Source organism: Cricetulus griseus, chromosome 2 (assembly GCF_003668045.3).
Source record: "Cricetulus griseus strain 17A/GY chromosome 2, alternate assembly CriGri-PICRH-1.0, whole genome shotgun sequence".
Lineage (NCBI taxonomy): Eukaryota > Metazoa > Chordata > Mammalia > Rodentia > Cricetidae > Cricetulus > Cricetulus griseus.
Genome location: NC_048595.1, coordinates 186,544,423 through 186,562,081, shown reverse-complemented (window position 1 = coordinate 186,562,081; position 17,659 = coordinate 186,544,423). Strand labels below are relative to the sequence as shown.

The 17,659-nt window shown below is 36.0% G+C and overlaps 1 pseudogene; it reads left to right on the top strand.

Annotated features, from left to right (window-relative positions):
- Positions 1–14,556: 14,556 nt before the first annotated feature.
- LOC113834071 lies at positions 14,557–15,599 on the top strand (annotated as a pseudogene).
- Positions 15,600–17,659: the final 2,060 nt, after the last annotated feature.

Here is a 17,659-nt window from a genome sequence, read left to right as displayed (position 1 = left end):
GCAGACAAGCCACTAGCTCTTACCTCTACCTCAGACTGACATGGCAATCCAGTTTCCATAAATCCTCTGGAAATGAATCTCCACCAAACCTCAGACTGTAATTCCAGACTGTTGCCTCTCCTCAATGTGGCAGGAGACAAAGTCTGTAATGAGACCCTTTGCTTCTTCCTTTTGTACCTCTTAAATACCCGGATTAAAGGTGTGGGATTTCAAATGCTGAGATCTCCTTTGTGTGAACTGTTTCTCCTTTAGACTGGATCAATTTCATGTAGCTCATTGTGACCTTGAACTAAGAGAGATCCATCTATCTCTGTCTCCTGAGTACCGGGTATAAAGGTGTGCACCACCTTCACCTAGCTTCTATATCTAACTAGTGTGCCTGGCTTTGCATTCTGATATTTCAGGCAATTTTTATTAAATTACAGATAAATATATCACCACAGAGCACCCATAGTAATTCTAATAAGACATACCAGGAAAGGTTGGGGAAATGAAGAGATGCCTAGAGAAAAACAATTTGTTAGTTTCATGTCCATGTAGGAAAAAATGATTAAGTCTCCAATGGAAAGGCAAAGTTTTGATATGCACAGTAATAGAAACACCATGGTACAAAGTAAAATAAAATAATGTACCACAAGTTTCAGGATTGGTTGATTTCACTACTCAGAATACATCTGGGCTAAAAGTGTCTCCAAATGTTTTCATTCTCAAAGCTTCCACTTTGAGGAACCCTGAAAATGGTGAAAACATTCCATAAGAGAGTGGAAGAATATATAGTGGAGAAATAAATCTATTTGTGAGTCAAAGGTTATATCAATATTTCACCAACCCATCTATTTTTAATCACCAAAAGGCATGGATCCAGAGGTTTTGAAAATGGTGCTCACTTTCAGTGACTTTAGTTTTATAATTTCCAAACCAATTGTGAAAGCAAAACAACAACTTTAACTGGACTTTAAGAATTTCAGTATTTCTATATTTGAAAAAGATAACTCAAAAAGATCATTAAGATTTTCTTTAATTTTAAAAACATTTCATACACTGTAATTAAGTCACATTCTTTCCCCTTTCTCAGTTCCTCTCAGATACCCCTTCCCTACACACACACCTTCGTATTCCATTTATCTCTTAATAAAAGAAAACCAAACCAAACCACTTATAGGTGAGTGCTTATCTACATGCTGTACAATTGCAGGTCTCTGTGATAGTTATCATCTACTGAAAAAAAGAAACTTCTCTCATCAGGATTGAGTAATATAGCAGTATGTCATTAGGAATTATTTTATTGCTATGTTCATTTAGCAGAGTAATATTAGTAGATTTTCTCCTAGGGCCCATGACCTATTTTGTTTCAGGTCCTTGGCTTCATTAACAATATCAGATATAGGTTCCGTCCCATTGACTTGGCCTTAAATCTAATCAAAAGATTGCTGACATTTGAGCCACTATTGCATCAGTTTGTCTATCTTGAAACTGTAGATGGCAGAGTTCATGACTATGTGAAATAGTGATTTTTTTTCTCTTCAGGTAGCATATATTCTATTGTCTATCACTATGAATGCTAATCAATAAGGACAAGCTTGTAGTCATGCAACAGCTTGGGTTTTTCATATTTGATGGCAGGAGAGTCTTATCATCAAGTTGTAGATGGTAACTGACATCGTATCTAAAGATTAAAAGATAACATCCACATGTAAGAGAAAACATACAATGTTTGTCTTCCTAAGTTTTGGTTCTTTCCTTAGAATTACTGTCACTAGCTTCATCAAACCTGAAGATTTCATAATTTCGTTTTCTTTAAGGCCTGATTATCCATTTATCAGTTGGTAGACTTTTAAGCTGCTTCCAGGAACTGGCTGTTATGAATACAGCAGCAATGAATGTAGATGAGCAGGTAACACTGTAGTAAGACAGTTTGAGAAGCATCATTTGTTGCTTCAGAGACAATCAAGGAAGAACTAATTTCATTATTGTTTTCCAAAAAAAAAAAAAAATCTCAAGGCCATAGAAAATCCATAGTAGTGATATGGATTTTATCTGAAGGGATAAAGGTCTTCAATCTACACATTCTGGAAACAAAAGAATAATTTACAGACCCAAGAAGAGGTCAGCAAGATCATACAGCAGGCCAGAGAAATTGCTACAAAGACTTTGCCACCTGGAACTCTCATTGTGGAGGGGAGAACTGAGTCTTTTGTGTTGTCTTCTTATCTGTATTGCATGAAGGGCACTGCTACAAGTATAGGGTTGTAGCTGAGATTAGACAAAAAAAAAAAAAAAAGATCAGTATCTGCTAAGATATCCGAGTTAACAGTAGGAAGGAAACTATGTGTGGTACAGAACTTCCCTCTGTTGGTACTCAGAATATCCTAGTTAGGGTACTGCTGTAATGATGAAACACCATAGTTAAAAGCAAGTTGGGAAGGAAATGGTTTATTTGGCTTACACTTGCACATTGTAATCAATCAACAAAGGAAGTTAGGTCAGGAATACCATAGAGCTAGAATCTTGAGGCAAGAGCTGATGTGGAGGCCATGGCTGAGTGTTGCTTACTTGCTAGCTCACCATGGCTTGCTCAGATGTCTTTAGAACCCAGGACCACCAACCAGCTCATGGGTGGCACCACTCACAATGACCTATGATTCCCCATCCCCATCAATCACAAAATAAGAAAATGCTCTACAGGATTGTTTACATGCTGATTTTATGAATGCATTTTCTCAATTGAGTTTCCCTCCTTTCAGATGACACTACCTTGTGTCAAAGTGCATAAAACAATCTAGCAAGAGCTAATGAGAAATCAGGTAAATTTGTCAGTTTTTACAGGTAAAAGATTATGATTTAATGGGAATAATTTCTTCACTTTTGAAACATCATTTCAAAATAAAACAGTTCCAAAATAATTAGCTCATAGTTAATAAGGCTATTTTGTGTTCTATTCTGGAATAATAATCAAGAAAACTTTTATATTTTAATGGAACTCTAAGAAAATTGCCCTGCACCTGGAAATCAGAGAAGATAACACAAACACATGTCAGACCATCACAAACACTTGGATCTTAACTTCTAAAAATTTAAAAAGCTGTATTTGGGGGCTTGGGAGATGTCTCAGTGATTAAGAGCAATAGCTGTTGTTCCTGAGTATCCTGGTTCAATTTCCAACACCCACATGGCAGCCCACAACCTTTTGTAATTCCAGTCTTAAGGGTTCTGATGCCTTCCTCTTGATTTCACATATACCAGGCATACATGTAGTGGTCAGAAATTCTTTCAGACAAAGCACACATACATTTTTAATAAATAGGTAAATATTTGGAAAAGCTTTGTGTATAAGGAGAACAAATACAATAGATCTATGACTTTAAGGAGACAGAAAAACACATTTTCTAAGTTCAGAGGAAAATAACAATGAGAGAAAATTATTAGTTGCTTGAAGAATGCTTAGAATTTTTTCTAATATTTGTTAGGTTGAAAAAGTTAAGGAATATTACAACATAATACTTTTCATTACATAGAGGCTATGAATAATTTCTATAATATTCATGTAAATTGGATTTCTTCATTTTCAAAGCACTGTAATTAGCTGACCTTTCTCCCTGTGTTTCTACCAATCTGTTTCCTCATTATTGATATTATTCATTTTACATGGCTCTTATTTCTTGTTTTTGATACAGAGCAATTAATCCTTTCAAACAATCATCATAGCATCAATATTGATATGAGAGTCATCTGGCAGCTCAATAGGCATCATTAGAGTTGAAGCCATGAAAGGGATTTGATTAGAGTGATTTCAGAATTTTGATCTGTAAGCTGTTGATAACAAGAAAATCTAGCATGAGCCCTTTGTTAAGAATTAGAATCTAAGCTACATAATTGTGGGTCTGGGTCAATGGATGAAAAAAAACAGAAAATGTAGGAACCTAGTCTGCTATTAAATATACAATATGAATGTGATAATTATAAATTATTGATAAATGAATCATGTAATACAAGACCTCAACAAATTACAGAGGCAATAACCATAGTGCTTAATTTATTATTTTAAAACTATTCTATATAATATCATGTTTTCAATATCAGATCAATATATTTTAGGCAATAGAAATATGAATTAGAAGAGATAAAGGTCCCTTAAAAATCATTCTCTTAAGTGATTTTCATGTTACTTTTTACATGGAGTTTTAATTAGGGTTTCTATTGCTGTAGTAAAACACCATGACCATGAGCAACTTGGGATGGGAAGGGTTTATTTAATTTTAAAACTAATGGGTCACACTCCATCACTGAGGCAATTAAAAGCAGGAACACAAGTAGGGAATGAAGGCAGAAATGGATGCAGAAGCCATAGAGAAGTGCTGCTTACTGTCTTGTACATAGAAATGACCTGCCCAAGGTTGTTGGTACTGTCCAGAGTGAACAAACTTCATATGAAAGAAATTACACAGTATTTATCTTATTTGGTAAGCTTTACCTCACTTAATGTAATGACTTCCAATTTCATCCATTTTCCTGAAGATGTCATTTGAGCCAGTCAGTGGTAGTGTGCAACTTTAATCCTAGCACTCAGGTGACAGAGGGAGGCAAATCTCTGATTTATAGACCAGCCTGGTCTACAGAGCTAGTTCCAGGATGGCCAAAGCTACACAGAGAAACCCTAAAACCCTGTCTTAAAAAGGTGAGAGAGAGAGGATGAGGGAGAGGGAGAGAGAGAAAGAGAGAGAGAGAAGAAGGAGAGAGGGAGGGAGAATTATTAAAGGACACATGCAATTCCATACTATATCTTTAGCATATTTTTATGTATTTTTTTTTAAATTACATACAATATATTTTATTACATTTTCCATTCCTCAGTTCCTCCCAGGTCTTCTATTCCTCCTTATCCATTCAATTTAATGTTTTCTCTCTCAAATCCATCTCTGTCTCTCTCCAACTCTTTTTCAAAACCAAAGGTTAAAACAAATTTAAAAGGCAGTAAATGGAACATTTCTTTGTTTCTCAGACATTTGTGATTCATCTATTGAGAATTCTCTGTTTAGATCAGTACCCCATTTTTTAATTAAAATATTTGCTTTGTATCTAGCTTATTAAGTTCTTTATATATTTGTCCTCTGTTAGATGTGAAGTTGATAAAAATCTTTTTCTTTTCTGAAGGTTGCTGTTCTGTACTATTGACAATGTCCTTTGTCTTACAGAATCGTTTTGGTTTTATGAGGTTCCCACTTATTAATTGTTGCCTGCACTTTTGGTGTTCTGTTCAGAAAGTCCTCTCCTGTGCCACTGTATTCAGGGGCCATCTTTCTCTTTTACCAGGTTCAATGTATCTGGATTTATGTGAGGCCTTTTATCCAATTGTACTTGAGTTTTGTGCAGGGCAGTAAATATGGATCTATTTGATTTCTTCTACATGCAAATATCCAGTTAGACCAGCACAATGTGTTGAAGAAAATTTTTTTCTTCATTCTGTATTTCTGCCTTCTTTATAAAAAATCAAGTGTCCATAGGGGTGTGGATTTATGTCTGGGTCTTCAACTGCACTGATAACATTTCTATTTATATGCTAATACCAAGCAGTTTTTGTTAAAGCTCTTTAGTACAACTTGCTATTGGAGGTGAAGATACCTCCAGCAATTCTCTAATTGTTTAGGATGGTTTTAGCTATCCTGGGTTTTTTTGTTTTTCCATATGACATTGAGAACAGTCCTTTCAAGATCTTTAAAGAATTATCTTGGAATTTTGATGGGAAGTGCATTGACTCTGCAGATTACTTTTGGTAGGAGGACAATCTGTACTATGTTAGTCCTACTGATCCATGAGCATGGGAGATCTTTCTATCTTCTTCAATTTCTTTCTTCAAAGACTTGACAGTTTTATCATATAAAACTTTCATTTCTTTGGATAGAGTTACCCCAAAGGTATTTTAATATTGCCTGTGACTATTGTGAAGGGTGATGTTTCCCTGATTTCTTCCTCAGCCCATTTATCATTTGTATATAGAATGGCTACTGATTTTTTTTAGTTAATCTTGTATCAAGTTACTTCACTGTAGGTGTTTATCAGGTGTAAGAGTTCCCTGGTAAAAATTTTGGGGACCATATATACTATCATATCATCTGCAAATAGTGATATTTTGACTTTTTCTTTTATATTTTGTATCCCCTCAAAATCAGGAGATATTTCTAATGTGTATTATGACAACTTGCTTAACTATGACCATGTCTAGCTAAGTTACTAATGCAAAAATGTTGTATTTTGAAGTGTGCTTCAAGAAAACAAATTTTATCTCAGTAGAATACCGGTTTTGACAAGTTTTCTATATTGCCCCAAAATATTTTGTTATGCCTCCTTGACAGTAACAACTCTACTGGAATAGCCACACCTTTCTGTTAAAGGTTCGGGCTTATGTAAACTCACAATTCTCAATTCTAAACTGTCATTATTCAATTATATTGCACATTAACCCCAAGAATTTGATATACCACATGTCAGTTGAACATTCAACATGTGAATTTTCTTTTGATATAATTTTGCATTGATTCTATAATCTATAAAACTGCAAACTACATCATCAAGAACTATAGATCCTCAAGAGACTGAGAGGTTCAGACACATAGAATACAATAAACAGATATCCACAAAAAGAGCATATAAAATTCTGTCTGATTTTTAGTGTATATATTATCCAATCCATTTATATAAAACTCTATGCCCAGAATATTATGAGTACCCTATAAATACATACCAACAAAAAAGCAAGGTGCTATGACCAAGGATAGACAGCATATACAGGGAACATTTCAGAAAAAGCAAGTAAACTAAGACTTGACTTCTGGCAGTGAGTTAGTACCTCCCTATGGTATATCATGCAAAGATCTGATGACAAACACCAGAGTTAACACCTGGTAGTGATAAAAGATGTCAGGAAGGCCTCCTGAAGTCTGATCACCCGTTCTCTTTGAAACATTTAGAGTAAAGTAGCAGATACACAGGAGGAAGAGTACCATGGAATGGGTTTCATCTGAGGCCTCTAACTCCTCTAACTTTACCATATCATGGCATTAACATTGGAGTAGTTCACAACTAAATGAATTCCAAACACCCTGATGTTGTGCAGAACAGTGTAATGGAGTGCCGGGAAATGTTCTTTCTCAGCACCTTGGGGTTTTATTGCCAAGATCAGCTTGAGTACAGCCAAGGGCTCTTTCCAATGTAACTTCTTCCTACAAAACCTTAATTATTAAACAATTCAGATGCTCTTAGGGTATAGGCAGAAGAGTGGCAATAATCATAAGCAGGGCAAAGAGAAGAATGGATACATTCATGGAAGAAGGGGAATTCATCTGAAATCATCCTTAGAGAGTTAGACCTAATTATATGTTAGCAACATGTTCATTTTTAAACATAGTTTAATTGTAGGATCATTTTCCTAACAAGATTCCTATGTGCTTCAATATTGAATGTTTGAAAAACAATGTACTTAGCCATTAAATACTTAGCCATTCTAACTCTACTCTACTAAGCATATCATTAATATTCAGTACTCCGTGTAGTTCCTCTTACAGAAACAACACAAATACAATACAAAAACAAAACCCACTCCCACAGAGACAGTGATTAAAGTCTCACAAAGTTCATTACTGCCAGGTCCTGGGAACTCACTGACACTCTCAACTCTAGCTGCCTGAATTGATTTTTTTCTGGAAAACAGTCTCCATATTCTTGGATTTAGGTTTTAGGTAATTAGCTAGTAGTTAGTTAGCTAGGTAATTGTTTGTTTGTTAGTTGTCAAACAGCCTTTTATTTACACCAAATGGAGTTTAGTCATTTAATTTTCCAAAACTTATGGAATATAATTATAGATGTGATATCTGTTTAAATATGTCTTGTTAATAAAAGTAATCATCATGTGACATCACAGCCAAATATTGCTTGCTTTTTAATAGTCTTCCCTAAGAGATTAAATTTTTCAATTTCTTCAGGAAGCCTCATAAAACCACGGGTCTTAAATTGAGCACTAATATGTTTCTTCAGTTAAATTATACCAGAAAATGCTGGAAAGAATCAGTATGCAACCTAACATAGAGGTGGCTTATTTGCCAGGAATTCTCTGTCTAATCTAAAAGCAATTTGTTTTCATCTACTGTGAATTCCATTCAAACAAACTGGAAACAATATGAAGAACTGAGAACTGAAATGCCAGTATACACAGCCTTGGCTTAGTGCCTTAACAACCATTGTCACTTGAGAAAGTCAATTTCTCTGTCACCTACTAGAAGTAGGTGGCATCTATAAAATAAGGATTATCTATAAAATAAGGATCATTTTACCATATGGTCTACTTACCTTTAATATGCTAAATTATGATACAATCTATTGATAAGCCACTCTAGAATGTTTTTCTATTTCAGCTATGCATTCTTCCTTCTATCATTATGTAGGCATGGTCAGTAACCTACACATAAGTCCCCAATAAGTAAAGTGTTTTAGCTCTGTCTTCTACAGTTTCATGATCAGATGTGAGAAACAGTCATGGAACCAATACAATATTATCATTTCTGTAATGGGGGAGAAAGCCCAAATAGTATTGGAACACAGAGCTGTTTAATGGTAAGAAAAAATTACATAAAGATGCACCTATGTTTGATGACTTCAAATATGAATCTCACTCTTTTTCTCTTCAGAGTATATCTAACTGCCTACCTTAATGATTCCTTACTCCAGACAATACAAACATGCACCTAAACAATATTTCCCTCTGACTTCATGGCAGAAACCCAGTTGTCTAAATGAAAACACTTCATCTCTTTTATAGTGTGAGATGAATCCACAATGTTACATTAGAATATGGGAATCACTTAAAGATATACAGACAATAAAGTCCTCCAAAGGGGTTACAGCTCCTACCTCTCAAAAGAAACTCTATTTTTAAAAAGGGGACTATTTGAGAATAGGAGAGGGATAATGTGGTATGTGTAAGGGGGGTAAAAATAGAGGGTGATGAGGAGTGAGTATGATTCATAATTAATATATGTAATGGAGCATTTTAAACAAACTATTTGATAATATTTGTAGATGTCATGGGACTTTATTACAGCCTTTTTTTCAAAATGGGCTAGAGTTTTTATTTCAGTGTATTTTCAAATGAGATGACAATATTTTTACATATATGATGACATACTGGCTCAAATATCTCTGTCAGCAAACCTTCAACAGTGCATTTTGACTAGGCTCTGATGACACAGCCAGAACTCTACACTCAACCAGACACTTTGATGCAGGTTTCAATATAGATTAATGCATATATCATCTTTTCAAAATGGTCACATTACATAGTCCACAACAAACAAACAACAAAATACAAAATCATTATAGGAAGCATTTCATGAATTTAACTTCAAGGCAGTGGTTATGAAACACAAAACCTACAAGGCACATGCTAACCAATAGTGAGCTAATTTTATATTATCTCTAACATATACTGCATACAAAGGAAGCCCACATATTAGGAATAGAGGACACACTGTATGTTTTACCCTCACAGATTCAATAAGGCAGGTATTTTAGATCCTTTGTATACAGCATATATAATTTCTCTGATTGATTCAAAGATGGCTGGCTAATGTAGCTTATTTCAAAGACCCACTATGACATAAAGTGAAACAGTTCTAAAGCATCTCCAATTGTAGTGTTTCTATTCCTTCTGATGTTAATAAGATCTCCCCTGTGACCTTAACACTAGCTTGGTGCTTCTCTTCATCCTGGAACATTTCTGAGGATTTTTCAACTACAGTTTTTTTGTTTGTTTGTTCTTGGTTTTTTGCGGGGTTTTGAATGCTCCATTTCCAAAGTCATTCATCCTGCTCCTAGCTGACTGTGGCATAAAATTAGAGATGACAAATAAATTGCACTTTCAGTTCTGACCTTTGAAGATTAGTAAGCACTCCCAGAAGTGCTGTGTCAATGTGCCCTTTTTCTGTAGTAAGGTAATAATTATGGTTTGAGCAAAATGTACTGTGTTCATTATGACGTCAACCATAGACACTGGACAGAGCCATGGTAATTTGTCTTCCGTAAGTGCAGGGCATGTTGTATTGGAGGAATGACTCATGGGAAAACCTACACATTTTATAAAGAAACTTAAAAACAGATTACACATGAAATAAGTCATAAATGAATCATGAACTAACAAAGTCATGTGCACAGATCTTTGGGAAGGAGAAAATTCAGAGAGATGAGTTAAAGTGATATGCTATAGTGACACACAGTAGGAGACACTAACATTTTACACGACCTCTAGGATACCATTTGGAGTTCCTGGCAACCCAAGAAAGAGAGCTAGCATGTCTGAGTAGATAAACATAAACTTGTGGTTTTATGCAAGTCATGTTTTAACAAAATGCTAATAATATTGGAAGACAGAGATCTTAGGCAAAGCAAGAATTGCAGATCTCCCCACTCCTGCCATGTCTGCAGCTTTCTTTGTCCCATTAGTATGCTCACTCAACTGGATTAATTAGTTTTTTTACCTCCAGTGAACATATGCAATCACTAATTCACACAGAAAGAAGCTGTCTCAACGTATCTTTTGTCCTCAGTATAAGCCACTTGGCATTCTTCATGGACTATAAGACATACAATTTTAGGTTTGATTACCATAAGTATCTTTGACATATTATACACTTTTGAGAGCATAGTTTGGGACTGTATCATGCACACTGCTCATACATATTTTAGCAGGTCAGCCATAAGCATGTTTTTAAGATTTCTCTGGTTACTTTGCATCTTTTGAACCTGTGGCAAACCTCTGGTAAAGACAGACTGGTTTCTGTGTCAGATGCTAATTACTTCTGTCATAATTAGGACTTACAGTGCTGTGGTGAAACATCATGACAATGGCAACTCTGTTATAAAGGAAAATATTTAATTGGAGCTGGCTTACAGTTCAGAATTTAAGTCTATTATTGTGATGGTGGGAAACATGGCTACATGCAGGCAGCAGGGTGCTGGAGAGGTAACTTAAGAGTTCTCCATCTGAATGTGCAGACCGCAGAAAGAGACAGTGACACTGGGCCTGGCTTGAGCACCTGAAACCACAAAGCCCACCCCCAGTGACATAGTTCTTCCAACAAGGCCACACCTGTTGATAGTGCCACCCACTATTGGCCTTTGGGGGACACTTTCATTCAAACCAGCACACACACCATGTACTTATTTTTCTACATTTTCCCTTTTCAAGAATCATTACTTTTTATTTATGTGCATATGCTCGCATGCTTTTTTAAGCACCAAGTACATTGGATGACTCAGGGGAGCAGAGGGTATTGGATCCTCTACAACTGAACATATAAGCAGATCCAAACCACTCAACATGAGTATTGTGACCTGAAAGCAGAAAGCTCTTAACTGCTGAGCCATCTCTCTGTCCATGCTCTTTTATTTCTTGTAGGTTACATGATATAATTGTAAAGATGTTACCACTCCACCATAATAATTAAATGTTATATTCTTGCATTTAAGTGTTGGCCTCATCTGGAAATTAATTTTGCTTTTGACTGTTCTAAATACATGTTAACTTTTCAATGTTAATATTTGCCCATATTTAATGGGTACAGGGTAATATTTCAATACATATGTAAGATATATAATAATCAGATCAATATAAATGGCACATCTATTACCTTAAACACTTTCTATGTTTGTGCATTTGAACATTTAAATTTTTTTCTAGTAGCTATTTTGAAATATTCAATTAGTGATACTAAACCACAGTAACCCTACTGTGCTAGACAGAACTTTAGAACCCATTTTTCCATTGGCCACTGCATCCATTACTTATATTTTCTCCATACCTCTCGCCAATCTTTCCAAATTATGACCTTTGCCGTATTCTCTTCCTCTGAGACAGCAACATTTATGTTTCCTTATGTAGAACCTGAGGCATTTGCATCTTTGCCTCTGATTTAATTCATTTATATATCTCAGAGCCCCATTCATGCTGTACCAACTTGAAAAATATAATAGTTTTAAAGGCTAAATCTCTTTAACTGTGTGTTAAGCCACATTGTCTTTACTCATGCTTGTATCAGTGGAAACCTAGGTTGATTATATATCTTGTTTAGATTGAAGGTGTCTTTATATGATGTCTTTTCCCTTAAGCATGCATTCAAAGAGTGAATTTGAGTCATTATTTTTCAACTCTTGTTTTGTGTGGCTGAATTCTTTGAGTTCCCTGTATTTTCTGAGTACGAATATCTTTTAACTTTAAGATTTAGCAAATGTTTTCTCTCACTTTTCAGGTTTGTCTTCACTGATTCTCCTCACAGTATGGGGTCTTCTTGTTTAATATAACACCATTTATCAGTTTTTGCTTTGTAAAATGATCTTCTGTAGTCATGGCTGGTGTTAAACACATAAAGCAGGAAATGCGGATCTCAATGCATTGTACTTCTACATGCTGCATATTAGCCCAATAGTCTTAGCTGCATGTTAAATTGTTAAACTTATCAATATCATTTAGTTTATGAAAATATATATCATTTACTGGAAATAGAAGGTTACATTTTCACTTGGTCCAAAATACATTTCTGAGTTTGTCAATTTTTATTTGCTTTAGTAAATGTTATGTTCTTTTGATTTTGATGAAATACTGTGCATTTTACAATTTCTACTGTTTCTTTAACAAGATCTTGGTCTTTGTTGGTATTTATCGTTCAAAATTTGAGTTGTTAATTTTTATTTTTCTCACAACATCCTATCTAATAATAGAGAGACTATAAATGTAAAAATGATTGACTTTTCTCTTCTGTAATGTCTGGTTTTCTGTCATTTTATTATTTTCTCCTTTTGGGTTGTTTTCAAGTCCATGTCATATTTGATTCAATTTACGTAGTGTTTTACATCTATTTTTTCACAATGTGTTTGAATTGTCCCTGTCACTCTATAACATTTCTCATATGTGATCCTCTCTTGGGCACAAACAGAAGAAGATGCTTAAGATGCTTGAGTTGGCGTACAGCCTCTTTGGAAATCTGTATGGTGATTCCTCAGGAACATGGGAATCAGTCTACCACAAGATCCAGCAATTCCACTCTTAGGCATATACCCAAAACATGTACATTCCTACAACAAGGATATCTGTTCAACTATGTTCATAGCAGCATTATTTATAATAGCCAGAACCTGGAAACAACCTAGATGCCCCTCAGCTGAATAATGGATAGAATAAATGTGGTACATTTACACAATGGAGTAATACTCAGCAGAAAAAAAAAAGGCAATGGAATCTTGAAATTTGTAGGAAAATGGATGGAACTAGAAGAAACCATTCTGAGCAAGGTTACCCAGTCACAAAAGACAGAAATTGTATGTACTCACTCATATGTGCATTTTAGACATAGAGTAAAGGATTGCCAGCCTGCAGTCCATGATGTAGGAGAGGCTGGTAAACAAGGAGAACCCTAAGAGAGACATACATGGTCCCCTGGAGAAGGGGAAATGGACAAGATCTCCTGAGAAAATTGGGAGCATGGGGGGAGGGGGAGGGAACTAGGAGAATGAGAAGGGGAGAAGAGGAGGGGTGAGGAAGACATGATGGGACAGGGAGGTTGAGTTGGGGGAAGAACAGAAGAGAGCAAGATAAGAGATAATATAATAGAGGGAGACATTATAAGCTTAAAGAGTAATCAAGCACTAGGGAAATGTCTGGAGAGCTACAAAGATGACACCAACTAACAATCTAAGCAACAGAGGAGAGGCTACCTTAAATGCCCTCTCCTGATAATGAGATTGATGACTAAATCATATGTCATCACATAGCCCTCATCGGGCAGCTGGTGGAAGTAGGAAACACCCACAGCTAAACCTTGAACTGAACTGAAATCCATATGCAGGGAAGGAGGACTGATGAGCAAAGGAGTCCTGACCCCCTGAATGTGGGTGTCAGTGAGTAGACCTTGGAAATCTATGGGGCCTCTTATAGTGGATCAGTACTTATAGATACCATGGGATGGTAGGAGCCCATCCCACATGGAGGGATACTCCCTGAGCCTAGACACAAGGGGGTTGGCCTAGGCCCTATCCCAAAGGATATGACAGACTTTGAAGACTCCCTATGGAAGGCGCCACACTTCCTGTGGAGCAGAAAGGGTATGGGATGTGTAGGTTGCTTGATAATTGGGGTCCCATAACATTGGGGGGGAAAGTGGAGAAGGGAAGGGAGATGGACCTGGGATTGACATGTAAAATAATTTTCTTGCTAATAAAAAAAAGAAAGAAAAAGAAGCTTGAGTTGGTGCCATGACCATGGTATTTCATCTACTCTCTTGAATTCCAAATTCAGCTCCAAAGTTGAACTTGGATGCTTCAAGGCACGGAGCAAACACATGGCAATTGCAGTTGCATCTAGACTGATGTAAGCAATTTTATTTAACTTGATATAAGTAAAGGAAGATTATATGTTTTTTTCTGAATTATCAAACAATTACATTCAATACATTCAGATTAGCTACAATGTTTAGCTCTAATGTTTCTTTCTCTGTCTGTTAAAATAAGAATAAAGAGATGAAGGTAAATTTTTGCTGAGAGTGTGTTAGACTTGTTAAATGCAGGGGAAATAATCTGGGCAACAACATAGAAACATTAAAATAGAAATGTATGAAGATATTGGGCAAGTCTTTTACAACAGGAAGAATATTTCTTACATACTTAATAATATAAGTCCTGAACTGCAACAATTCTCAGTTGCTGACATATTTATTGTATTCTAAGGTAGCTATTGAATCTCACATTTCTCTACTGTTTGTTTGGGATGGCCTCTAATTCACTCTTTATCCAAGGACACTCATGAATTTCAGATACTCTCACTTCTGCCTCCAATGATAGCATTCCAGGAGTGGGTGAACAGATGTGACTCATATATATATATTGGACTTGATGGTTTAAGGGGGAAGTCATGATTTGGGGGTAGGCAGGAGGTTTGAGGGAAGACCTCGGAGGAGTTCAGAGAGGACAATAAATACAATCAAAATAATTTGTATGACGTTTTGAAAGAATTAACATTTTAAAATGGAAACGATGTAGTTAAAACACATGATCATAGGGTCTCCGAGATCCAAGTCAACTTCTGGCTGGTGTTGGGCCTGTAGAGTTGGCGGGGCTGTGGGGACTCCCGTGGAGATAGTTTGCATAGCCCAGCGGTCCTGGCGGACCAGGACAGGTATATTTGTATCTACCCTGCTTATTTAAATAATAAGACCATAGCCTAGGGGAGGCAGATTCCCATAAGCAAGGCTGTAGAAAACCCTACTGCTACTGTGATTCGGGATGTCTGTTCGGCAGTTGGACTGAATGCTTTTCTGGAAAAAAACAAAATGTACTCCAGAGAGTGGAACCGTGATGTTCAGTACAGAGGCAGAGTTCCGGTACAGCTCAGACAGGAAGATGGCAGCCTGTGTCTTGTACAGTTCCTGTCACGTAAGTCAGTGATGCTATATGTAGCAGAAATGATACCCAAGCTAAAAACAAGGACACAAAAAACAGGAGGTGCTGACCCAAGTCTTCAACAAGGAGAGGGGAGTAAAAAGCAGAAAGGGAAGAAGAAATGATGGGGTGTGAACATGAAGCACACAGTCCTACTGTGAGAGACATGGGCATCTTTGTGAATGAGGGAACAGCTGTTGTTTGTGTCATTTAACTGAACTGTGAACAAGTGTGTCTCCCATCTTCATCAAAAGAGTTAACAATGAGATAAGTTTACATCAAAAGTCTGCATCTAGCTTTTATACTGTAAAAAGGAAAAATTGTGTGGAAGAAAGAAGAATATTTTTAACAGATAATGACTGTCCCATAAGTTACTTGAAATCCTGTATCTGTTTATCCTCTATGTAAACATATATTTCAGGTAAATAAGTTTAATAAAATTTAAAACACACATTTTGTTCACGTTTTAAGTTAATGAAATAAAAATTTAAACTGAAAAAAACACATGTTCATAAATAAAAGGTAATTTTGTTTGTCAGTTACTAAGACTTATTTTGTCTTTCATGCTAACTTCAAGTTTAAAGTTTCCTGATACAGCTCCTTTGTGCTGGATTATATGTGAATGCCCCCTCACACCTGGTTCTCTCTCTGTGTTTCCCTCTGTCTCTCTGTGTGTCTCTCTCTGTGTCTCCCTCTCTCCCCTCCCCTGGGCTGTTTGATGAGTGTGTGTGCAAATGCACATATTTGTGTGTTTGCTGCATGTGTTGGGATACAGGGTGTCACTGGGTAGACCAGGCTGGCCTCACACTTCCATGACCCTTCTGCCTCTGTCTCCCGAGTGCTGGGAGCACCACCATGTGTCACCTTGCCTTTCTATCATTATCCTCAAATAAGTGAGAATTGCACTAAACCATGGAATTGATTATGAAACACACAATTACAAAACTTGTTTTCCAAATAAACTTCTGAATCCTGAAGTTTCAGTAATTTTCTTCCTAAAGAGACATTTAATTGTGCATATTCAGAGATTATACAGAAGAGAGAAAGTACATAAATGAAACTATGACAACACACACAATTATTTTACTTTCTTCCTGTTGATGAAAAAATTTTAAAGAAGAATAGACAGACCAGCAAAATGAAAAATATATGCATGTTACCTTGATTTGAGAATCGTTAAAATTATTTGTTTTAGCTATAGTGTTTTTCAAATATAGTGTGACTTAAAATAAATTATAGGCCTCATTACATCTCTACAGGCAACATCTTCACCATGAATGTCTAAAAGTCTGAAATCTGTTTATAAGCATAATATGGTTATCACACATAACAAAAGGACCATGATTCATTTTTCTAAGACTAACCTCACACTCATTCCTCTTCTTTTCCTGGCATCATTCAATGCTGGCTAAATGGATAATTAGCCATTCAAGAAATCATGGCTTGCTTTTTGTTGTCACAGCTCATGAGATTCTATTCCTCTCACAATTTTTCATTTCACAAGGCTGAACATGAATGCCTCTCTTTCCTTATAGATTTATCTCCCTAACTTCTGCATCAACACAATTGCTTTCTCATAGTGACATTGACTCTTCAGTCACTTCCTGTTACCTGAAAAAATAGATTTTACATCTGACTGATCAGTTGGATTCAATCTTCAGTGATTTGGGTAAATTTTCCTAAATTGTTATGCTGTGTATCTTGGACCTTGGACCATGTCTATAGGTTCTGCTTTCCCACCATTGTAGTGATAGAGCTTACCTCATCGAGTCACAGTTTTCAATGCATATGTCCCTTTCCCCTTCAAACAGCAAATGAACCTACAAAGGTATCTACCCAGGAGTTTTATAATGCAGTGACGACCCTTGATAATAAAATATATATTTTAAACATTAAAAATAGAACATTAGGAAAAACATAACTAAAAATAAATTTATTTTCTGTTATTCTTTCATTAAAGATTTATTTATTATGTATACAGTGTCCTGTCTGAAGCATGCCTACACAACAGAAAAGGGCACCCAATTCTATTACAGATGGTTGTGAGCCACCATGTGGTTGCTGGAAATTGAACTAAGGACCTCTGGAAGAACATCCAGTGTTCTTAACCTCTAAGCCATCTCTCCAAGCCCCGACTGGAGAATAGATGTATTTTTAAGAAGAGAATAGATGTATTTTTTTTTTT